The sequence below is a fragment of the Diabrotica undecimpunctata genome, chromosome 10 (assembly GCF_040954645.1).
Source record: "Diabrotica undecimpunctata isolate CICGRU chromosome 10, icDiaUnde3, whole genome shotgun sequence".
NCBI classification, from domain to species: domain Eukaryota; kingdom Metazoa; phylum Arthropoda; class Insecta; order Coleoptera; family Chrysomelidae; genus Diabrotica; species Diabrotica undecimpunctata.
Window position 1 is genome coordinate 47,701,889 of NC_092812.1, and position 27,524 is coordinate 47,729,412.

Below are 27,524 nucleotides of genomic sequence, written 5' to 3' on the forward strand. Positions count from 1 at the left end.
TTATCATCTTGCCATATTCTCTTGGTTGCACCCCTAGAAAATATCCATGTTTCATCTAAATATATAAAATTTGCCCTTTCTTCTTTTAATTTAGAATATTTTCTTAGAAAGTTAATTCTTTTATGCACAACAGAACTTCTTTCACAAAGGGCTTTTCTGTTAACCTTTTGAAATTTGAAACCCAAATTATGTATCACTTGCCATAGACTTGTTCTGCCAATTTCGTCAAATTTTCTATCTTTTAATTCCGAGAGAATTGTATTTAAGGTCACATGTTCCTTGTTGGCTCGCATTCGATAAATGGTATCACGAATTTCAAATTTTTTTCCATCTGGAATATCTTTCGTTTTCAATGATAGGCGAGTTTTTCGGTGATCTTCTTTCGGCCGTTCATTATTGCGATTTTGTAATACTCCTCTTAGTTTGGTTTCACTAATTCCTAGAGCATCACATACGCGTTGTTGAACAGACATTACCGATTTTAAAGGACCGCCATTTTCTTTTTCATCCGTAAAATACTTATGTACACTACAAATTAGACTATCTACATCTAACACACGTCTAGGCATTTTTAAATATTTCCACCAAACATACAATGTCAACACTGGCAAAGAATCAATTCAACTGCAATATTGTAACAAATTTATACCCACCCTAATGTTATTTTAATGTATTTTAAAATATGACCATTAATGCAGTTTTTACCTAATTTTCTGGGAAGTCGTTTACTGCAACTGGTTATCAATGAGTCATTAGCATAATTTTGTTAATCCGAAACCCGCGTAAATATAGCGAACCGACTATATTTGTCTATAAGCACAAATTTTCTATCGTGGTTTCCCCAAACGAAGTCTGATTCGTGCAAAATTTTCACAATTTGTCTCTTGTTATGTTTGTCAACATTTTGTCACTATTATTGCCTGTTAAAAGTTTATCCAAAGTATGTATTCTTTGAAATGTTTGTTTACAATATCTTCTATTTGCTGGGGTTTCTTCCTGTTGATGTTTTCGCTAAAATAGGTGGTTAGTTTAGTTGCTTCAAATGTATATTTTTCATGATTGCTGATGTGTTTGTCTTGCAATTTTGTTTGCTTAGTCCCGAACTTCCTCATATCCTTTTTTATTTCTTTTCTGTCTTATTTTGCAAGTACTTGCGATATGCCTGTTTGACTATTTTGTTAATTTAATTAATTACCGCATTTTTCACCTTTTTCTTCATGTACCATGTCCTTTCAGAACGTTGGTTACCATCATAGCTATCTTAATTTTATTCACTGCCACCCTAAATAGCATGCTTGTATCAACACCATACCAATCTCGCCAGTTCTTCAACCATGAGGTTCTTCTTCGTCCTGGACTGCGTTTGCCTGCTATTTTTCATTGCATGATATTTTGTAGCAACCTATATTTGGGACCTCTCATTACATGTCCGAAATACTCCAGCTCAAGTAGCAGCGAAGTAGGCGGATCCTCAATGCCAATTTTAGGTCTTTGTTACATAACACCTTGGACATCCTTCTAAAAGCCGCTCTAGCCTGCTCTATCCTGGATCTAATTTCGCCGTGACTTTCTGCGTTACAATTTAATTGCTGTCCGAGGTAAACGATTTTATCAACTTGCTTAAGTTTGGTATTATTTACATATATAGACGGTTTTATATGCTGTTGTTTACTTATTACGAGTATTTTGGTTTTCCGTATGTTCAGATCCAGACCTGTCTCCCTACAACTCTCAACGACACTATCAAGTAGTGTTTGCAGATCTTCTTGACTAGAAGCTAGGAGTACTGTATCATCCGCATATCGCAAATTATTGATGACTTCACCGTTCACAAGTATTCCTTCTTGTTTTTCAGAAAGTGCTTTTCTGAAAAGTCTTTCGGAGTAAACGTTGAAAAGCAGAGGTGACAAGAGGCATCCCTGCCGTACTCATCTTTTAATATTCCACACCATCTACTAAAGCTGATGTTGTTTTATTCCAATATAAATTTGCAATTATTCGAACATTTTTTTTTGCCATAACATATTATATCCTATCCCTCATTTGAATCCGAATGAGAAGGTAGTGAACTAATAAGGAACTTATGTAATACTTATATATATATTTATATAAACTTATGACTACAAAAATTAATAAAACAAAATTAACTATTTAACAAAAGTTGTAAAAATCCTTGAAATTCGCGAAATTTCAACAAATATTTAAATTTGTTATTTATAATGTTGTTATACTTATTGTTCCTCCGCTAATAACCTTCCATGATTGATGCAGATAATTAAATAAAAAAATAATAATGAAGCCAGGAAGAAGCGTAAAAAAAGACTGCCAAAAAACAAAATGCATAGCTATCACATCCAATTACCTCTGGAATTGTACAGCGTTGATTTCAGGCGGGGAACAGTCTTTTGTCAACGGGCACAAAAAAATTAATGAACAGAGCGACTTTTTTTATTATGTTCTATTTGGAGATGAGACGACCGTTCAGAAAAATGGATGTTTAAACCACGTACTTTTCACTACTAGGTACACTGCAGAAAATCCTTTTGGTATGGTTACTTGTTCTTAAATGAGGTAGTTATTAAATATATTTGGCGGTATTGTTAGTGATTATGTAATCGGAACATATTTTAAGAAAAAAGTGAAGCATTTTCAACAGTGAAATTAATTCAGGTAACGAAATGGATTATGAACTGTGAAAATTCAAGGAATCGGGACCAAACTTATCCAATATGAATATCCCAGCTCTAACAGTTACAGATAAAAATCAAAATAAAGTATTAACATTGGAGAAATCACGTTCATCTATAGTGGACTAGGTTTGGAATAATGTTGGCAATATACAACATCCTTGTTTCAAACATTTATTCACTGAGAGTCATCTGTGATATAAATTGCGAGATATAAGTTAGGGATATATACCAGTTTTCAAAGTAAAACACTTGCACGTCACGATTTATACAAAGTGACGTCACTTGTATTTAAAATTTCCAGAACATCAGCCTTAGAAATCAAATTTTCCTAACACAGCTAATAATACGAAACCCATACGGAACTACTCGATCTTTCATAGGCGTCAGCATAATGTAATAATCAGAAAAATGTAATCATCATTGTATTGTAAATTTTAGAATTATATTGATTAAATAACCAAAAACATTTGTTATTATTAATAATATAAATTTTATGAAATAACTCTTTAAGTCTAATATTTCCCAAAATAATAATTTTAATTAAATATATTAGACAATTGTACGCAACTGATACGGAATTACTTCAAATTTTATTGACAGTTAAGCGTGTGGCAAAAGTGTATAAAGTGTTGCCGCTTTTTTAGAGTAGGAATTTTGTTTATGTTTTAATTTCTTACACAATTTGATCATAATATAATATATATTAATAAATTATATTTATAAATACATATTAAATTTAGATTAATAGCTTTAAAAACTAATTATTGTTGTGTACTGTGATTGTGCTATGCCAAAACAAATAAATAGTCTGTAGAAAGCTGATAAGCTTTCATATAAGATAGATTATTTTGAACAAGAAATAATGGCGGGACGTTTTTACTATTGAAGCCCTAAAGAGGTAAGTTTAAAATTTAGAATATATAATTTTGTATCAAAATGTTTTTTTTATGTATTTTACTCTGTGGCAGTAGTCTTAAAACTAAGTGTATTTACTGTTAATATAATAGTTTGACAAAAAGTTGACATTTTAAAAATTCCTCACTTACTAACTATTCTTATGTTTTGGCAACGCTGTGGGGTTCTGACGACGTAAATCTTGAATGACGTGCAAGCTTTTTTATATGAAAAATGCTATAGCTAAAAATTAAATAAATAATAATACAACATTTATTCAACTGTATAAATCAATTAAGTCACTTATCTACATCAACCTGTAATACTAGTTATTTTTAAGTTTTTTTATTCAAAGAAAATAAATAATTAAATTAACTTAAATTTATAAGTTGTTTATAGTTTATTACCCCAGGAAACGAAGCTGAAAAATCACTTGAAAAATCGAAAAATTACTGTGTGCTATTTTTCAACTGGAATATCTGGAATTTTTAATTGTTTACTTTTAAATAATTGATGCAGAATGAAGTATTATTGTATTATTATTATTATTAGTATTATTGTACTATTCTACCATTACCAGTATATTGGCAAGATCCCTAACTTATGCCGCGCAGTATATTTTCCCATGTTTACTCTTGTTTTGTCTGTTTTCGCTCTTGATTACCTTATTTCTTAATGATTTGTTTGAGACATACTATATTGTCGTTACCTGTACTGCCACCGCAAAATCGGCTTTATTATTTTTCGTCTTGGCCTTTAATTTCCTCTTTTTTAGGGTCTCTCAGTACCTGTCGATACAATCTGCTGATTGTACTTGTTAGGGAAAGTCTTTTGTAATTGTCACATCGTTTTCAATCGTCTTTGTTATAGATTGATATTATACAGGCAGTTTTTCGTTCATTAATACCAGGAGCGGACTAAGGCCTAGGCAGGCTAGGCACGTGCCCAGGAACCGTAATTGTTGGTGACCCAAAAATTAGGTTTTTAATTTTTATAATTAATTTGTATTTAGAACAATAAAGTGATATTCATAATTATTGCTGAAACGTATCCAAATTATGCCGCATGCTGTACAAGTGTCAATTTTAAAAATTTTCAGGAAACAAACAATAATCGTATTTAACAATTGTTTCTGAAAATATCAATGTAATAAATATGTAATTAGTTTATAACTGTTTTATCTGAAACAATAAATAAATACACGTATATCTAGAAAAAATTATGCTTTTTTTATATCCTTTTTCTTATAACTAAATTAGATAAATAATGACAGAAGAAATTAATGTACTCAAATTTTCAGTTTGTATTATTGCATATAATTTATGAGTATTACTTATTATTTAAATAAAATACTTTAACAAGCTTAGTAATGTATGGTATTTTAATTAGTAACAAAATTGCTAGCTTTTAATTAGTAACAAAATTTCATCCCGGAGTTCGGTTCTGCATCGATAACTATAATGTTGTATTCAATATGGGCTCCGAATATTTTTAAAATTAACAAAGTTTAATGTAACTTATAAATTGTGAATCTTAGTGATATATTGAAATAAACTGTAAGTGTACAAACTCTTTACATAATATCAAGTTAAATTAGCATTAAAGTCAGCAAATTGCAATTATTTGTTATTGTTGTCAATAAACAAATCCAGTTTCACCAGCAAATAATTGCTTCTAGTAAAGACCGATATACCTGTTTTAGCAGGTGTACAGGGTCGGACTTACTTTTCACAAACGTTTATCGAAATGAATTCAAACATGGAATCACACAACAGTTCTACAATACAAGACCATCAAAATCAAATAAACACATCACAGTCATACTCTTCGGCAGCGTCGAGAGTGCAATTTCCTTTAAAGTTCCAAGCAATTATCTTTAGTTCCTTAGAAAACACCAAACTTCAAGACTACCTTCTCCCACTTGGAAATATAATTCAACCGAAAAATATAATCTTCTCTTCTAGATTATCTAATAATCGCATATGTATGTATTTATCCAATAAACAAATAGTGGACGATATTATGAATAATCATGGTCAAATAGAAATACAAGGTGAAATTGTCAGAGCAAGAAGGTTAGTTACACCAGCGGAACGACTTGTGCTCTCCGGCGTATGTCCTTCAATACCGCAAGACTTGCTAATCAATGAGCTACAAAAAATCGGCATAGTTCCTGTCTCCTCCATGTCCTTCCTCAAAATAAGTGCTTGTATGCCTGAGTACAATCACATCCTTAGTTTTCGAAGACAAATCTATATCAGTTCTCAAAATGTAACACTACCAGAGTCATTTACTCTTGTTTTTGACAACACGACATATAAAATATTCATTTCTCAAAACAATTTAGTTTGCTTTAGATGAAAGAAGCCAGGACACATCGCTTCACAGTGCTCCAAACCACGATCTCAACTAAACCCCAACCAAAACAATGAAGCATCGGTATCCAGTGCAACAAATATATCCTTGCAAGCATCCAATGACACAAACCCTTCTCAGTGTGAACAAATGTCTATTTCCAATATCCCGGAGATACCGAACAAAGTAGATGCATCAAATAAGGACAGTCACATAATTAATCAACCAAAAAGAAACTTTGATGAAATTATTTCACCTGAAGCAGATCTATCTTCAAAAGAATGTAACATTTTTCCACCATTTAAAGTCCAAGTAAAATCTAAAAAAGCTAAAATTAGTTCAGCAAGCACTTCTGAATGCTCATTGTCTCTCTTACTTGACCCTGCTAAAAACTTCATAGAAAATTACCCTCTACCTTTCCCTCTAAACGTTGATCAACTTAACATGCTCCTAATGAATATCACGGGGTCAGCAGATCCTATAGCCACAATTCAAGAATATACCACAGACCTACCAGCTTTGGCCCATATGCTCAGTCAAGTTTACCCCCATTTAACGGAAAGATCAATAAAATGTAAATTCACGTCCATAAGCAAAAAAATATATAATTATATTAAGAGTGAGGTATCGGAAGCGGAAAGTGACACATCTCAGTTAAGCCAACATTAATTAAAAACATTCCTTGTTGTCTAGTCCTTTCTGACTCTCTCAGCACTGTCAAAGCTATGCAAAATTCATACTCTAAACACCCCATTGAGAAAATTATCAGCACCGAATTAATGAAAGCTCAAGAAAATTTCAGAAGAGTCCACTTCGTATGGATACCATCTCATATAGACATAGAAGGGAATGAAGAAGCAGATACTAGTAAGCGTAACGCTATCACCAGTGACACATCAGAAACAGAGTGACGGAGTATCGCAGGCGATCTAAAAGTTTATTTCAAAAATAAGGTGTTAAGTGCGTGGAATCGGGAGTGGAATGACTCTAATTCGAAACTCAGAACCATCAAAAGTGATATTTTTTCATGGAAGTCCACAGCCAGAAGTAGAAGATGCCAAACTATTATTACACGTCTACGACTTGGACACTGTAGGTATACTCAAGCCTATCTCTTCTCAAATAGTGAACCTCCAAAATGCGAAACATGCAATACAGTAGACAGTATAAAACACTTCTTGATATACTGTCCTAAATATGTAAATCAAAGACAATCTTACAATTTGCCAAATAACCTGAAAGCACTCTTCAACAAAAGTTTAGTTCTGAACAATTTATTAGGTTACTTAAAACGTATAAATATGTTACACAAAATTTAACTTAATTAATTGTTACAAATGTTCAACAGTTCACAAATTGTAATTAATTGTTACAATGATTGATTGTTACAAATGTTAAATTTAATATTATTACAAATGTTACAGAAATAATAACTTTTGGGTGGATGCGACTTTATTTCTTTAAATAAAAAAAAAAACAAAATTTCATCCCTTTATACTATTGAAAAGTATACATTATTTAATGGAAATAATATATAATATAAAACACCATTTTACCAATTATAATTTTATTTGTGATTGTGATATTGAGTAAAAATAAGTTTATTTGAAGATCATTTTCTTCTTTCTATTTAATACTTAGCCTTTAAAATGAAATGCTAGAAACATTTAAGTGGAAGTAAAAAAAGAAAACGAAGTTCAGATTGAGATACGGTAGCAAAACAAATGAAAAGATTGTTATGCAAATTTTTTTCAACTGGAAATAAAGAACATTAGAACAGCCGTAATAATTTTCACAAATTTCACCTGCTCAAACTCCAAAAATATCATTTGTGTCCCAAACTATTCTGCAAAAAACCAACAGGAAAAAGCAAGCATTTCCGATTGTAAATATGAAACAAAAGGAGAAGATGTAAATTTAAAATGATCTCAAGTAATGATGAAACTAAGAGTTTTGTAAACGATATTGCTTTACGGCAAGACTATTTAGAAGCCGCCATGCGGTAGTATTCTATGAAAAATCCACCAAAATCAATAAATGGACCTTTGGAATCATCTTCTATTCGATGCAATAAAGGATCAAATCACGTAAAAAAAAATTAACTATTGCCTCCTTCTTCAGAACAATTAATAGCAGGGAAAAAGTTTAAAGAGATTAGTTGGCTTATACTGCAAGCCAACAATGCTAATGATAAAAGGGACGAATGATTGGAATGAGAAAAATGTACATAAAAAATTGCCAGATCATGAAAACTCCAGTGACCACATTAACTTTACACCACTCTACCACAATAAATGAAAAAACAATAATGGAGGGAAGTATTTAATTGTGTGTAGCAACAATCAATTTTATTTCTTCATAGCGTTTTGTGGTAAAAATGAAGTTTTTTTAGCGAAAATAATGGTAATTAAATAGATGCTTTGGAATATTTATCCGAGTTCGATACATTTTTGCGAGTACACATGAAAAAATATGCAAACTGCGGCATTGGTACTATATACTATTTGTCGCCTAGAATAGTGAACGAAATAAAGGAAGCCAAATTTTATTCTCCAATTATTGATTCAAAAACTAATATATCTCACTTAGATCGGCTAACCGTCATTATTCGCTATGTATAAAAGAAATATTTTTGGGATTTCTGCCTATATTTTCTCATATTGCTAAAAACTTGGAGAAAGATATTTTAGAATTTTTAAATAATTTAGATTTAAAAATCACTTACTGTCGGGGATAGAGTTATGATAATGCGTTTAATATGACAGGTAAAAAATATAGGGGAAAATATATGCGCAAATAGGTAATTAAATTTAATTGGAAACGCTGCTGCCGAAATTTGCATGAAAATGACCACTTTTTTCGAAATCGTTCAGGAATTGTACGTATTGTTTCAAGTTTTACATATGAGTGGAATGCATTACAAAAATTTTGTAAGAGCAAACACTTGAGTATTAAACCTTTTTGTGACACCAAGTGGTCTGCTCTTTTTCCTCAAACAATGCCCGCAGCTGTCGGTTTACATAAAAAACTTACTACCTACATTTGTGTATGTACTGTTACTTAGTATATTAGAAAGGATTTTAGAGAGAATAAATGCTTCAAACAAGACTTCAACAAAAAAGACGAATCCCTAAATACAGTAGTTTTCATATATGATTCATTGATAGATTGCATACACACTGTTAGATATGATTTTGAAAATTAAAAAAAAAGAAAAATTAAATATATTGCATTTACTAATGATAATAACCAGCGGAAAATTCGAAAACTATTCCAGATGAAATTCCAGAACATCAAATAACATTTAGTGACAAAGAACATTTTAGTTAATATTTTTTTTGTATGCGATTATTTAATTGGCAACATTAAAAAAGATCTAAGGGATATAAAACTATAAACAATCAATGCAAATTAATTTTTCATGATAGGGATGTTAGTTACTTCTCAAAAGAGGAATTAAAATGTTATGAACAAGATTTAAACCCAGTAGAACTGCAAAATTAAGTATTACAATTGTTATAAGTAAAGAAAATATTATTTTGCCTGGTTGTAAACAAGATGTTTGTCTCGGCTCTTGATATTTTTGTGTTAAACTGTGAATATTAAACGTTATAAATTACAGTTAGGCTATGGCTTCACGAGCGACAGATTGTCGCTAGCAGTAGCAGTAAAATTACGGCGGCAGTAAAGCAGTAAAATCATGGCTCCACGAACGACAGTTTACAGCGCGCATATCGCCGCGTTTTGGTCTTGTAGTGGCTCCATGACCGTTAATATGACGCAGCTACAATCAGTGGTATCTTGTCCGTTTATATAATGTCCGTGTATATAGCAGATACAATAAATAAATAAGTAAAATAAATTCACACCGAAAATACAATACTATAGTATGGATAATCTATCATTTCAACAAAAAATTGCTTTAAAATTGGCATTGCGCCGTCGACGTAGGGTTAAAAAACAACGGAAAAGGTGGATTCACCCTGTTCTAGTGCCTAGACGGACAGAGGGAAAAATTTTTCGTTTACACAACAAATTAAAAGAATATCCTGACAAGTTTTTTGAATATTACAGGATGTCAGTGTCTTCTTTTAATTTTTTATTATGTGAAATAGAAGATGTCATACGAAAACAGGATACATCAATGCGTGATAGCCTAAGCCCAGAAGACAAATTAGCAATTACCTACCTTAAAGTAAGATTTCAAATTACATATTTTATAATCCTATCCTATCCTTAAAAACATCCATTGATTTTTGTTATCTGGAATACCGATAAAGAAAATATTGGATTTATTTCTTTCTTAGAACTTATAATTTTTTGTTACGATTTGAGACACAAAATTGTATAAAAAAACTTTAAAGTAATTTATAAAAACAAAGAAACAACTTAACCAACACAGAGAAATAAACAAACAAGAACAAAAATGTCCGATTAAATGGCAATTACCGCTACAAGCGACAAATTACTGCTGGTGGAGCCACAAACGCGCTGCAAATTACTGCTGAAAAATAGGTCCGGATCTATTCAAAAGCGACAGGACCTTGACGACGCGTCTCGGTCTCGAAACGAAACCACAATCTACAGCGCGTGGAGCCACTCAGTATCACTGCTGTTGTTTTCATTTATTAAGCTACATTTTACTGCTACTGCTAGCGACAATCTGTCGCCCGTGGAGCCATAGCCTTAAAGCTTACCAACATTATTTAAAACTGTAATTTTAGATATTTCTTATTAGTTAAACTCAAAAACGCATTCTAAACTGGATTTATCAGTTTTTTGAATGGTTTATCGATCGCAAATAATTATAATTTTATCAATAATAAACAATAACCAGTGTTGTTTTTTGCTGGTACAGAGAGGTACTATATTTTTGCTACTGCTTGGTGTGTCGTCGTATGTAACTATACAGAACGTCTCTTCAAAGAGTAAATCCTATTCCTTGGCAGCATCACAGCAGCATTTTTCTACTAAAGATCAAGCAATTATATTACATTATCAACACCATACATTAACAGAAAAATTATGCTGCGAGTGACTCCGCCTTGTGCCAAATTTGCTCTGTCCAAACGTGTGAGTTCCTAATATTGTATACTCCATGTCTCGTGAATTTTGCTTCATATGTGAATAAACATAAGTTTACAATTCTTGGATTTCGAATGATCCACCTACTAAAATCAATTCTGAGTATTTCATCTCCAGGTATCAATCTTTGTACTTCATGCATATGGTAAGAATGGAAATTATTATTTTTAAGTCTACACCAGAGAGTGGTATGCGGAATTTGCAGAGCATGACTAATTTCTCTTTCATTACCTTCGTATAGTATTACGGTTGGAAATTGACCTTGTCTTCTGGAATAATTATATATCTTTCCAAAAGTTAGATCACTTTGGTATTCTTCGTTGAGGAAACCGCGCTTCATACTCCCTTTTACCAGCTCTGCTGTTACCATCACAAAAACATATTCCATATCCGCATATTCTTTAGCCCAGTCTGGTTAAAAAAAAAGGTCGAAAAATGTTTCGCAGATATCTTAAGCTTTTAAGACATAGGTGGGGGTTACTATAGATGACGAATAGATGAAAAGGTACTTGTATTTTTACCTTACGTTTTTTTTTAAACAATAATTTATGGTCACAATTTGATTTTTTGTCTATAAGTTTTTTTGCACCAATTTATAAATTTTATTTATTTTTTTATTAACAAAATAAAATGTTATTAATACATTTGAACATCGAGGAATTACCGTCTTTTAAATTTGTGCGAAATTTCCCCCTGATCGGTCAAATAGTTTAAAAGTTATTTAATTTATTTATCCCTGAGGCTATTTATTTAAATTATTGAACTTGCCCTATGAATGATGCTAGACACATTTAGCAAATTTCATAGGATTCTTTAAGACAAACCATCTCAGAAGTTAAATGCATATTGGGTTTTCATCGAAATTATTTCCAAAATAAACGTTTGAAAAAGGGGTTTTTTTACTTAATAACTGTAATAACTGTAATATTGTAATAACTTTTATATTTTTCAAGCTACAGACTTGTACGTACAACCATTGGATAACTGGTAAAAAAACTAGCATTAAAAAAAACCTTCTATGACCTATAGGAACATTAAGAAGTAAAATTTGCACAAATTTTAAATGAAAATCTAAACTTTATATTGAAACTTATAGCTATAAAATTTATCCACTTTTTCGAAACTTACAGCCCTTCGAAATGAAGGTACTTTCAAAAGATCGACATAGGAAAGTGTCAAAGTGGAGAGGATAACTGTTTCAGCTTCGTTTTTTTTTTCGACATCGGAACTTCAAATTGAAACACGTAGGAAAAATTTACATTATCTCGGCTTCCATTGCAGTTGTAAGCCTCTTTTTTATTCTGAGGTAGCTCGTCGAAATATGAATAACTACATAGTTTTCACTGGCCGGAAAATATTGGAATCCTCAAAAAATTTAGTCTCTTTGAAATTTACTTACTTTTCTTAATTTGAAAATCAACATATATTTTTTCATTTTATATCAATAATGTAATATGTATTTATATATTTTATAAATTAAATTTCAGGTAATTTTTTACACATTATATTATTATATTCCTTATATTAATTATAATTGTTTGTATTTTTATAATTCACAATATTGATTTTTATTCTATTTTTCGTACAAATATGATATACAATATTATTCTAATCTGCGTTACTGCCTTGATAAAATAAGTCGATTTTTTCATCACTTGTCATATTAAATTTTGCAATGTTTATTGAACTTTACTTTTTTTATTTTCTTTACATACATTGGTTTAAAAGTTAAAATTTGGTTTATTCATTCGACTTCACTGTCAGCTCTGAACCTTTTTGTTGCAGGTTGTTTGTATTCACTTATTAAATCAGTCTCTAAATATACATCTTCAGAATCACTGTCGTCGTCAAACATAACTGTACCGAGGTTGCAGCATATTTTCTCCTCTACTTCTTCCTCAGTACAATTCATGCACAAGTTCGTACAATTCAAACCACGTTTCTGCACCCACATCTAGTAGTTTTGCAACATGTGGTGCATTTGCATGTAATGTGCTTTAATGTCTCCTCGGGAATTAAATTATCTAGAGTATAAATTGGTTTAAAACCAGTGGCACTTTGTCTCCAACCATAGGCACAAGCATCTAACTTATTACCTAACCACATTTTTAATTGATAGTAAACCCGAAGAACATGCTGTTTGGCTGCACCTTCAGTTGATGGCAGAGTTTCTAGTTTAAAAGATGATTTACCGATATTTCTGTTGAATTTTAAGTATCTTAAATTATTTAAAGAAAGTGTATCGTTGTGTTTTTTTATAATTATGTATTATAACTAATTATTCATTTAATAGTTTTAAATATTAAGTACTTACAATTTTCAATCAAAAAGTAATTAAATACGTTTAGTTAAAACTTTTTTGTTCAAAATACACAAAATATTTTACTCAAAGAAGTATAAGTATATTGCTTTCTAAAGCCAAAGCCACTACACTGAGCCTGACGAAATTTTGGAGCGTGGAGCTGAAACAGTTTCCCCTCCACTTTCCTATGTCGATCTTTCTAAAGTACCTTCGTTTCGAAAGGCTGTAAGTTTCGAAAAATTGGATGAATTTTATAGGTATAAGTTTCAATATACAGTTTTGATTTTCATTCAAAATTTTACTTCTTAATGTTTATAAACAATGGAGATATGATTTTTTTTAAATGTGAGTTTTTTTTATCAGCTATCCAATGGTTGTACGTACAAGTCTGTAGCTTGAAAAATATAGAAGTTATTATAATTGTTTATAAGTAAAAAACATACCCCTTTTTCAAACGTTTATTTTGTAAATAATTTCGATGAAAACGCAATATGTATTTAACTTCTGAGATAGTTTAAGTCTCAAAAAATCCTATGAAATTTGCTAAATGTGTCTAGCATTATTCATAGGGCAAGTTCAATAGTTTAAATAATTAGCCTCAGGGATAAATAAATTAAATAACATTTAAACTATTTGATCGATCGGGGAGAAATTTCGCAGAAATTTAAAAGACGGTAATTCCTCGATGTTTAGATGTATTAATAACATTTTATTTTGTTAACAAAAAAGTTTAAAAAAAGTATAAATTAGTCCAAAAAAAAAACTGTTTTTTGCAAATATCTCCGCAAATTATTTATCAATTTCATTTGAAAAAAACAGAAAATAAAGATACTCTTGATATAAAAAAATAATATAAATATTGTTTATTTAAAAATGTAACGGAAAAAACTTATAGACAAAAAATCAAATTGTGACCATAAATTATTGTTTAAAAAAAACGCAAGGTAAAAATGCAAGTACCTTTTCATCTATTCGTTATCTAGTAACCCCCACCTATGTCTTAAAAGCTTCAGATATCTGCGAAAAATTTTGCCGTGAAATCGATGATTTTTGCATAACCAGACTGGGCTACTTTGTGGCTGAATTGATAAGGCATATTATTAGTTCTTATTCTTATTAGTTCTCTATTAATACAGACTTAATGTATGAAAACACAAAGAAATTATTCAATGCGATAAAAAGGAAAGAGCGTTTAGTATTTTTGGCAGTAGTAAATTATATAAAAAAATTGACAATCAACGTATCTATTCAAGAAAGAGTTCATTGTCACCGCCCACTAAGTTAACAAAATTGGAAAATAATATGACATATTCATTTTATTTTTCGTATTGTAGCTTGTTCAGACATATTTAAAAAATACCAAGGTGTTGATGGTGGTCATTTTGAATAATTATTTCAGTTTTGAATAGTTATTTTTTCACAAATTTTCACTGTTTTTTTTTTATTTTTAAAATACTTCCTTGATTTAAGTTATGTAATTTTTGTGGACTCTATATTTATTCATTAATTGAATATTTGATATAAATAGATGAGTATTTGTTATCCATTATTTTTCGCACATAATACAAAAACCACTGAAAGGTAGCAGTTTAACAATTTAGATTTAATAATGGTATTAATCAAAATTAATTTGCGCTAATTTTTTTTCTACTTCGAGCTCGAGCTATTCACGTAATTTAAGAATTAAAATTCAAAATTTTATCAGAAAAAACTGTTTTCTGAAAATTCAAAGTATACCGCTAAATTTAGTTTTCCATCCTCTTTTCAAATGCAGAATGTATTTAAAAAAAAAACTAATATACAGGGTGTTGTTTTTGGGGTTGGAATATTTTTCCAATATTTTTTAATCCGGATCTGGATTTCTTATAATTATAAAAAAATTAATTTAACACCTTAAAGAATATTCGTATGCCAAATATAAAGAAAATATACAGTGAGGTTAAAAAGTTATAAATCAAATAAGAAGTTTACAAAGTTATATAAAACACCCAGTATCTTTATGATTGATGAAGTAAAAGCCATTAAGTGTGGGATTTTTGAGATCTCCCAAGTGTCCCCGTTTTGCAGTTAACATATGTTACTTTCCCAAAGAAACACCCTGTATATAGGCCAACAATACACCTACAACAATGTGGACGTCACCTGGTGGAAAAATTAGTAATCATATCGATCATGTTTTGATAAAAATCATTTTTATGGAGTACCGAAAGTTCATAAAACGAATATACCACTTAGACCCATTTGTAGTACCATGAATTCTCCTTGTAGTGAACTATCAAAATTTTTATTAAATATTTTAAAACCAATTGCAAATAAAAATGACACATTTATAAAAAATACACAACATTTTTTAAATAAATTATCAAATATTGAATTTAATTCAAATAATACTTTAGTAAGTTTTGACATCAATAGTTTATTTACGAATGTGCCATTAGATAAGACTTTAAATATAGTCAAGACAAAATTAGAGAGTGATGATACATTGGCAACTAGAACAAGACTATAATTGGTTTCAAATGAGTGTAGAGTAATAAATCATGAAGTGTCATAAAATTTGCCTGAATTTCGGTGTCGTCATGGGCGTAGGCAAATGGACGGATGTCAACTTCGTCGTCAAAAATTGATGTACCTCAAAATATCATATTTTGGATATTTTGTGATAACCAATTTTATTTAATTTTTCGATTAACTTATTCTTCAAACTCGTATTCCATTATATGGTCATTAAAGCTAATTACATTTTTATTTATAAAAACAAATTCACTTCCTTACTGAACGAATAAAAGCATTAGAAGAAACTGATAAGGGTATGACGCACCTCCTAATATTACTAAGAACTAAAATAAATCAACATGAAGACTAATAACGCGTAATGAGGTTTTACTTACACTTTCATTATAATCCCTCTTTTATTTTAGTATTATCATTCGACATTCGACATTCGAGTTAGTAATTGTTACTACACCAATTAAACGTACACTAATATTGTGATATAGAAATAGTGAAAAAGTTATAAAATGGCGACATTTACTCCAAAGAAAAGAGGTGTAAAAAATTCTCCGCTATCTGTTAGTGAAAAAGTTATAATTTTAAATGTATATGATTGCATAAAACACGATCACCCTAGTTTGTCTGTGCAAGAAAGTGTTGAGCGATGTGCCCGAATGACTGGAATTGGACAGTCCACGATTTTTAAATTATTGCGAGAAAGAAAGATATCAGGCCAGTTAAGTCCATGCAAGAGAAAATCAGGAAGACCAATAAAAATCTTAGGTGAAGACACCAAACGTGACATTCGAAGAAAAGTTCATTCGTTTTATTTTAAAAAGGAAATACCCACCCTTGACAAAATACTAATGGAGATAAGCCAAGATAACGATATTCCTTTGATATCCAGAAAACTTTTATGGAAAACTTTAGAAAGTATGAATTTTTCCTGGGAAAAGCACAATCGAAAGGCACTATTACTGGAAAGTGATGAAATCATTTGCTGGAGACGAAAATATTTGAGAACTATAAAACAGTACCGCAGAGAGCACAAGAAAATTTTTTATCTTGATGAGACGTGGATAAACGAAGGTTATATAGTCCAAAAAATGTGGCAAGATAAAAATGTAACAAGTGCTCGCCAAGCTTTCATAGAAGGCCTTTTGACGGGTATTAAAGTGCCTTCGGGAAAAGGGAAGAGGCTTATAATTGCTCACATTGGAAGCGAAGAAGGATTTTTAAAAGAAGGTTTGTTAAGCTTTGAGTCGTGTCGGACGGGAGATTATCATGAGGACATGAATTCGGATGTCTTCGAAGACTACTTCGGGGAAATGTTAAAATTTCTTCCAGCTGATTCGGTCGTGGTTATGGATAATGCAAGCTACCATTCAAGGCGCATAGAGAAGGTACCAACTTCAGCTTGGAGAAAGCAAGAAATTATTAACTGGCTGTCAAATAAAGGTATTCAGTTTGAGACGAATTCAATAAAGAAGGAACTACTAGCCGTAGTAAAACAACATAAATCTCGCTTCATAAAATATGCCGTAGAAGATGTAGCAGAAAAGTATAAAGTAACTGTGCTACGCCTACCGCCATATCATTGCGAATTAAATCCCATAGAACTTATATGGGCACAAGTTAAAGGATATGTTGCAAGGCACAATACCACATTTAAAATGAAAGATGTCAAGGTATTGTTTGATCAAGCCATTATGGAAATCACATCAGAAAACTGGCAAAAAGCAATCCAGCATGTTTTAAAAGAGGAAGATAAAATGTGGGAACTGGACAACTTGGTCGATCAGGTGGTTGACCCTATAATTATAACACCAGGGGATGATGACAGTTCTTCGGATGAAGACTATAGTGATGTAGAATTGTAATAACGTATCCAGTAAAGTTTTTGTAGTTTTTGTGAATAAATTGATTTAAACTCCCCACAAGTGTTTCAATATGTAAAGTTCATTCGTGTGTGTTTGTGAGTATTTCCCGATTTCGGTTCGTATATATTTTATTGTTACATTTTATATTTTTTTAATAACACTGTTCTGCTGTATTACATTTTTATTTCCTTTAATATGATTTTTAAGAATGCATATTCTTTTGTCAATTAACCCACTAGCGCGCCTCTGGCTCAGTGTTTATCTGTCGATAACAATGGACTAATCCCTTAAAACAGGGTGATACCTACCTGCTCTTTATGAAACGACAGAATTTTGCAATGCGGACGGAATTTATTGACGGATTATTGACGGATTACCCTGTAGCGCTTTTGAATACTTCATGAGATTTTATTACTCTACACTCATTAGAAATAGATTATAAATATATCAGCTATAATGGAGTTAATAACAGTATGTACTGATAATACATATTTTCAACTAAATAATGAATTCTATAAACAAAGTTTTGGACTAGCAATGGGCTCTAGTTTATCTCCATTATTAGCCGATATATTTATGGAAGATTTTGAAACAAATATTATTTCTAAACAAAATTTAAAACCCTCAGTATGGTGGAGATATGTAGATGATGTATTCTCAATATGGCCTCATGGATCAGAGTTGTTGGACACATTCCTAAATGATATAAACGATAAAGAAGAGACAATAACATTTACCATGGAAAAGGAATATAATAACACATTACCTTTTCTGGATGTTTTAATCTCTAAGAACGATACTGGATACGAAACTCAGGTGTATAGAAAACCAACACACACCAACAGATATTTAAATTTCAAATCAAATCACAATATTAATATTAAAAAGGGAATCATTAAATCCTTATACGATAGAGCCAAAATTACTTGTTCTAACGAAAATTCGTTCTTGGAGGAGAAACATTTGTTAACATCTGTTTTATTAAAAAATGATTATCCTTTATCGTTTATAAATAAGGAATTTTCAACAATCGATCGAATAGAACAAAACAACTTAGAACGAGATCCTACAGCATATACAAGGGATAATACGAGGAAAATAACAATACCATACATAAAAGGATTATCGGAAAAGCTTAAAAGGATAGGAAATAAATTCAACATTTCAACAACATTCAAAACAACAAACACGTTGAGATCTATTTTGTCCAAAACTAAACCTAACAATGAACAAGAAAGGACAAAGAATTGCATTTATAAAATACCTTGTGAATGCGATCAGTTTTATTTAGGTGAAACATCAAGACCATTAAATGTTAGAATAAGTGAACATCAATCCTATATTAAAAATAGAGAATTTGATAGATCTCAAATATGTAAACATGCATGGGATAATGAACATAGGGTTCAATGGAATGATTCAAATATAGTCCTAAAAGAAACGGATGGTAAAAAGAGAAAAATCAAAGAAGCGGCTCTAATTATGCTAAATGAGACCAATTGTGTCGCGAATTCCTCGGCAGAATGTAGTAGGATCTGGTTACCCATATTGAAAGAGGAAGTTATTAAAAAGAAAATACCAGTATTGGTAAGTCAGTAACATATAGAGAATACATCATTTATATTTTTTAAATAACAAACATATAAAATCGGAATTTGGTATTTATTGAAGGTAAACTAAATGCAAGATCAAATACTTACCATGTCGGGATAGTATTATGAGGTTTTTTTCCTGGTTTTTCCCTCATAATTTACTATGGAATCACTAACAGGAGAATTTTACTGTCATCATGGCATGTATTTGTCTTTTTAAAGACGAATTACATGTTATGATCTTTTCTGACGGATATTCTCAAGTTAAAGTTGATTTCATGTAATCGAATGAACTATCTTATAAGTAAAGTCGTCCCAGGAACGCAACTCAACAATATTGGCAATATTATTTTAAAGTCGTCTACTTTAAAATGTATAATGTATGTCTGAATTGTCAATATAGATGAGTCAGATAAAATTAAATTATTAGAAGAATTTTTCACTAAGTAACAAAAACAAAATTTGTTTAATTTACTAATGTTTGTATTTTGAGAACGATTTCCGAAGTGGAAATTGAAACGTCAATAAACGTATTTTAACCTTTAAATGTGGCTTATTCCCATTTAAATAGTAATTAATAACTGGGATATAATAGAAGTAAGTGAAGTCAGAAGAAAAGTAGAAAACACCCTCAAATAAGGTCATTTTTTTTACGACGTTGGAATCGAAGATTCCTGAGTGGGTGGTATTGAGCTCTTGGTCCACAAAATACATCACATATGTCAAAAGAATTTTAAGTAGAGTTGCTTATTTAATCTTAAACCTCAACAAAAGATATAGTACAAAGATTATTCAGGTTTACGCCCCAACCTCATCTCATTCAGACGAGGAAGTGGTAATTTTAATACTAAAACTGGCAGCAGAATTTGTCTTGAAGAAAGATATATAGGAAAAATCGGGTCAGACCAACGCAACGAAACAGGAGAAACCCTGGTTGTTTTTTCATTTACATGGACATCTCCTACTGAAGATATTTATGCTTTCAATGAATGCATTACACAAGCTATCTGAGAGAGCCAAAAGAAACATTGTCCAAAAACAAAGAACGAGGAGAAACTATAAAAAATATTAAAGAGAATATAAACACAAATAAAGAAGAAATATCTAAGATGGATCAACAAGTACACAAAGCAATCAGAAAAGATTTGAGACAATATAGTAACGAAAAATCCAACAAGCGATACAGGCAAATAAAAGCTTGAAAGTACTTTAAAGAAAATTGACAACTGGAAAGAGTAAAATAATCAAATTAGAAACAAACACGAACAGGACGGCATTTTTAAAAACTGTGGAAGATTTCTATCAAGAACTATACAGTATTAGACGTGACACCGAAATAAAGATAAAAAGGGCAACTAAAACAAATCATATTAAATCAAGGTTCTGAGCTAATGCTAGACACAACGCTTAGTGAAATCAGTTAAACAATGCATAAGATGAAAGACAATAAATAACCAGGAGATAAAGACATAGTTTTTATAGAAGATGACTTAGGCGAAATCCACACCATGTTAGAAGAACTGGAAAGAGCCTGCAGAAAGATTGGTTTAAAAGTAAATATCCCCAAAACAAAATACATGACGAATCTCGTATCCAGTAACAATAACAAATTTAGAAGGACGAAGTAGAACTTGTTGTTAAATACATATAACCTGAACACGAAAGAATAGGCAAGGACAACTTAACAGGTGAGCTATCAAGAAGAATATTAAATGGATGGGCAGCATGTAGAGCTCTTAAAAACGTATTTAAATTTAAAACTTATAACGTAAACTTATTTTAATTTTTATATCTTCAAATATCAATATCATTACACATTTATGGTTGATTTTAGGATTGAATGTATTTTCCAAGAAGTCGATAATTTTTAAATCAATCATAAAAAATATAACTAAAATATTTTCGGAAAATTTGTCAGTTTTTCTGTACCTAATCCCTAAACCGTGCATAACAGTTTTCATATTCATTTCTCGGTTTTTCCTCATATATTGTTTGCAGAGTTTGTAATTCCACGTGGATTATTATCAAATTCAATATCCTTCCCACTCGATTTTCCATTCATTAATTTTTATTAAATTAAAACTTGTCTCAAAACAACTAGGTCGCCGCTTTTACATCTGGTACTGACAGTTTTGAAATTCGTGGCAATCTATGAATTTCGTTGAGCATAATTATGGAATACTCATTCAGTCAGTTGTTATTGAATGAAAAACATGCAAAAGACATACGATGCAAGTGTTTCAAAATAAATAACTTATGACTGAGAATTTTTAAAAAATGATTTCGGAACTATTATATCCACTAATGTTCGTGGAAAAATCAATAGAACCTGTACGTAAACAGCAAACATGATAATAAACAGAAAGGACTGAAGAAAATCCGTTACCTTAATTTTCATTTAATCTGTCACAAAAAGCGATTTAGTATATATCAACGTTTATATTAAACCGATGTCTGTGTAAAATGCAGAAAACGCTAAAAATTAATACGAATAAAATACCTGCCTTGGTTGACTTTTTTGTCGATTAAAAAAAGTAACTTAATTATTAAAGAATTAAAAAACGTACATTCCACAAAAAAAAACAGAATATAAAGACTGCAAAGATGATTGTTCCAAAGACTTGTGCCCATTCACCACTCAGACGACCAATAGTCACGGGGAAATAAATGTTGTTTTATTAGGAGAGCTATTACTTTATGCAATTACAGGAGTTCAAAGCAATAAAACATTTCTGAATTTGAATCTGACTTGTGCCCATTCCTTTTGATACTTTAAATGAAAAGTAAATCTTATTCAACATAATGTTATAATAGAATGTATGTGTATAATATTGCTAAAAATATATAAAACGATATAATAATTAGTAAAATGCAATAGTAAACGTTTTCTTTTCACAACCCCTAACCTCAACTGTCACCTGTTTATTTGTTTATCCAAATGACAGGGAAACGAAAGATATAATTATAATTTACACAATTTTCAAAACAAAAGAAACTTTAAAAATCAAAAATGAAATCAAATTCAAAATTTTATTAGTATTGATTCGGGAGAAAATCGGCAGATGCTACAATTATTTTTCGTACGATAGCAAATCGTTAGATTGATGTTTACTTTTATCAGCGTTCATATTGAAAGTGTGAATCTGTTCATAATTTATGAATGGATGCAGATCGCGTTTCTTATTTTATGCTCATAAATGTTGCGTGTGTGCACTGTTTGAGGATCGGTGCTCGTGTAGAAAGGAGAGAGTTAGTAGAAGGTATTATTGTGTGGAGGTAGGAGTATGGAGTAAGAAATGAAGATGTTAAAGAGTTTGAAGCACTTGTTACAAGAGTGCGGCTGTGGTAAAGCCCGACCGGGTTTAGAAGGCTCGTTCATGTATTGATCGATACGAAATGAGAACGTGCAAACCAAAAGATTAAAGAAAATTGAACAAAGAAAGAGAAGGATACCATTAACAAGCTGAAAATCGCGTGCAGTGCATTTGACGTCACAACATACCTTTATCAATGGCCATGGAGGTAGGTGATGGCACACGTGCCCGCTGCACTCGCTGGTAATCGGACCATTGCACAGGGTGGCCGAAGGACCACCTGGTGCTGCCCTTAATAATTTTAACGTTCGCGACACATAATAGATGCACCGTCGAAGAGGCCTGTCCTGTAAGGATTGTTGACTCACTCACAAGAGCTGCAAATATACACAATGCCCCACTTTCTGAGATTGCGGTCTCTGTGAGGGCGGTACACCCGTGACCATGGTGGGTGATGGTTTGCCGGACACCACGGCGATCCTATAAAATTCTAGAAAAACTAACCACAACCCGTTTAACCGAAAATACTTATGGGCTCGGCCGTGCCGTGTTCGAACCGCAAACAGTAAACCAGATGCGCCTTACGTCTTGCGCGTTCCCAGCATTCCAGAAACGCGCAGCTCATGCTGCGACTACGGCGTCGACGCCGATATACACCGTGCACGACGACGCCCGACGTCCGATACCCGCCACCTAATATCCGCGTCCTATCAAAACTCTCACAGGACCGTACGCACTACAAATGGGGTGAAAAAAAAAAACAAAATTATTTTATTGGTTTTATGAAAAGTGGACCCAGAAAATTCGTTTGCGTTAATAAATAAATAGTTTTTTAGTAAATCAAACTTTATTAACTTCTTTAACGTTTTTAACTTCTACAAACATTAACAAACTATCGTTTACAATACTTCATCGTCGAAAATCCCTTCCTTAGCCATCGAGACTCTCACAACTAAACTTATACTGAAATTCAACTAAAAGGAGAATTTACTCAATTCTTCTTATTATTTACGATGTTTTTGTATTCTATTCTATAGATATATATATATATATATATATATACACGATGTGTTATATTTTTTTTTATTAGTAACATTGCACAATTTTGATTTATTCCCTCGGCGACGTGACACAAATAAATTAGTTTCCCTCTCTCAAACCTATTCGTCCTGAACAAAATTCTCCTCCAGTGTGAGATATGGCTGTGTACGGTCAAAATAAATTACGTTCATTACCTTGGTCTGTTTAATCTTCTTCTTCTTCTTTAAGTGCCGTGTCCTTTACTGCAATTTTCTTATTTTAATTGTATTTAATATCACCTTTTCCTTGTTCATTCTTTTTAAAACGTCGTTGTTCGTAACCTTATCGACCCAACTTATTTTTAAAAATCTTTTATAAGCCCACACCTCAAATGCTTCTATTCTGTTACTTATATCCTTTTTAGCGTCCAAGCATCGATTCCATATAATAACACAGAAAATACATAACACCTCAGCATTCATACTTTGAATTGCAGACTTAGATTATGGTCATGAATTTCGTATTTTTGATATTTAAAGTAAGTTCAGTCTCTTCGCTACTATCTATAATCTTAATCATCAGAATCTACAATTCTTAAATCGACTCTGCGATTACTAACGTATCATCGCGTATCTGATATTATTTATAGTTTCTCCGTTAACTTTAATTCCAATGGATATTTCCTTTAGTGCTTTCTGAACTATCTCTTCTAGGTTAAAAAACAGCGGAGAAAGTATGCGTCCCTTCCTTATCCCACGTTATATTTCTATTTCTTCTGATAGTTCATTGCCAGCTGATCTCTTGTAAATGAATCCTTAAAAAATGAACGTTGTATTTGATTCTTACTGCAGCGTGCAGTTAGTTTTTTGAATCGAAGATCGAGTATTACAACAACCCGATTATGGTCTCTGACTTCATCAGTCCCAGGCTATGTTTTGCTGATTTAATGCAATTTCGACACCTTTTTCTTATTAATACATAATCTATCTAGTTTCTAATATATCTTTGCTATCACTATCGTCAGACACTCTCCAAGTGTATAGTCTACGATTAGGTAATTTAAAGTAAGCGTTTGTAACTACCAGACTGTTCTCTTGACAGATTACACCCAAGTGGCAACCACACATTACCCATGAACTTCCAACGACACTATCTCTTCTCGTCTTTACGGTGTTATATTTTTTCCAGATTCCTCTCAGTACTCCTTATATCGCTGTTATGTTGCCTCGTAGAGCTCAGTAACATTCTAAAGTTTGATTTTCGGACAAAATGTCTCTATAGTCGGTTTTTGTGTTGTTCTCTCTCCATTCAATCATCAATTTTAGGACACCCACAGAAACTATAGCCTCAGCATTAACATTTGTCTACATATAGTGGGAACTTTCTGCTCTGTTACAGCATTTGCTGTGTTGTCAACTCTGCAAGATCTTTAAATAGAGGGTCAGAATGGATGTATCAACGTCCTTTATGATGTTGTCATGTATACTAATATTAGAGTCTCTGGATTCACCTTGCGATTTGCTCTTTCCAATATTCAATAACCGTGTCAGGTACACACGGTTCTTAATATTAATAATAATGGTTGTATACAAGTACTTCTTAAAATATTCTAGTCTTTACAATGGCCGAATATTTTGTTTTTGTTACTTCGTAAAAAATGCTTCTAATAATTTAATTTCAGCTGACTCATTCATAATTAACCATTGAGACATATATTGTTGTCATGTTGTCAATATTTTTGAGTTGCGTTTCTGGAACGACTTTATGGAAGATAGTTCATTTGATTAAATGAAATCAACTTTAAGTTAAGAATGACAACCGCATGCAATGATGACAGTAAAATTCTCCTGTTAATTATCTCGTAGTAAATTATGAGGAAAAAACCAGGTAAAAAACCTCATAAAACTATCCGGACATGGTAAGTACAGTATAGCCCAAAATAAACAGTACTGAACTTGTAATTATTTTATTGTTTTAAAAAATACATATTATTGACACTTTATAACATGTTCTAAATGAGCTTCTCCTCTCTAAAGATAGACTTCATACCGATATTCCAGATTTCTCGTAATGTTATCGAATAAAGGTTGTTTCAAGTCTGCGAAGAAGGCTCTAACGGCATCCTTTAACTTATTGATGGTTTGTGGTGCCCGTTTAAAAACGGCAGTTTTAGCCATGTCCCGAATGTATGCGTCTGGAGATGTTAAGTCTGCAGAATGTGCAGGATAGGGGAAGTCATTAAATCGTGAAATGGATTTGTTTGGAAAATATCCCTGAAGAAATTGACAAATTGCGACAGCAGTATGACAAGTTGCCCTATCCTGCTGGAAAAATTGGTATCGAAATGCCAAATTACATGCACGACAAAATTGACGTAGATCAGGAATAAAACGTGTTAAAATTTGTATGTGCCTCTGTTGATTAAGTGTGACTTGCCTACTATTTTCTTCGATTCTGGCAAAGCCCAGAAATCGATTTGTGCGACGATTTACATGGCCTGACAAATGAAAATATGCTTCGTCTGAAAACCATTCATTTTTTCAAAATTTCGCGATTTTCATACTGTAATGTAAGAATTCTGGTACAATATTCCACTCTACTGTGATAATCCCTGGGATGTAATTGTTGATATATTTGAATCACATACAAAAATGCACCCAGTTCCTTCAGGATTCTTTGCAAGGAAGTTCGTTTTAAGCCAAGATGCAACGCTGTTCTTGTCTGGCTGTCTTTCGGATTTTCCAAGATTCGCTGAAAAACACGTTCATATCGTTGTTGTTAACTGTCTTGGTTACGCCCTGAGTTTCCTTTTCATTGGCACAATACATTACCCGTATTTCTAAACTTTTCAACAACCTTCAAAATTACAACATTACTTGGAGAACGTTTATTAAACCGTTGTGTGAATTGATCACACAAGTATTGCAGACTTGCACTATTACGTCGGCCGGTTCCGTATGAGCGAAAATAATGCTCCACAAGAAACACTTTCTCCTCTGTACTTAACACCATTTTTAACAATTAGGCCTTAATAATGAATTGTTTAAGGATTACTTGACAGGTCTATACTAGTTAATTTGAATATGACAGCGCGCACAAGGAGACATCTATGTTTTAGTTTCAGTACTGTTTATTTTGGGCGGTACTGTATTTGGTCTTACATTTAGTTTACCCCAAATATTAACATCAAACTCTGATTTTATTCTGATGTTATTTTAAACTATAAATGATATATCTTCAATATGATATAAAATTACTAATAGCGGTAGTTTCTTTCTGTTGATTTTCTCTTTTAATATCGGTAACCAGATCTTACTCCATTCTGCCGAGGAATTTGCGACGCAATTGGTTTATTTAACGTAATAGGATCTGTTTCTTTCGTGACAATACTTGAATCTTTCCACTTAACTTTATGTTCATTTATCCATGCGTATTTACATATTTGAGATCTATCAAATTATCTATTTTTGATATAAGATTGATGTTCACTTATTCTAACATTTAATGGTCTTGATGTTTCACCTAAATAAAAATGTTCGCATTCACAACGTATTTTATAAATACAATTTTTTGTTTTTCTTGTTCATTGTTAGGTTTAGTTTTAGATAAAATAGATCTCAATGTTTTTTATTGTTGTTTGGTTATTTTGAATGTTGTTGAAATTTTGAGTATATTTCCTATCCTTTCAAGTTTATGTATGGTATTTCTTATTTTCCTGTATTATGTCTTGTGATGGGTCAACATGCTCGCCAACATCTATAGAAGATTGGCACATCTAGAAGATGTCTTGTGAATGTTTTAGGATTCCATTCTAAGTAGTTCTGTTGCATTTGGTCTATCCTTGAAAATTCCTTGTTAGTAAAAACAGAGGTTTGTAAATGTTTCTCTTCTAAGAAGAA

At 31.6% G+C, this 27,524-nt stretch overlaps 1 protein-coding gene across 1 annotated transcript in view; it reads right to left on the minus strand.

Moving 5' to 3' along the window:
* The window catches only part of Dhit (regulator of G protein signaling double hit), a 91,190-nt gene extending 68,027 nt beyond the window's left edge, over positions 1–23,163 (minus strand). Inside the window, exon 1 of the mRNA XM_072546620.1 lies at positions 22,794–23,163. The gene's annotated coding sequence lies outside the window, so the exon portion shown is untranslated. The remainder of the gene's footprint in view (positions 1–22,793) is intronic.
* Between the last annotated feature and the right edge of the window lie 4,361 nt (positions 23,164–27,524).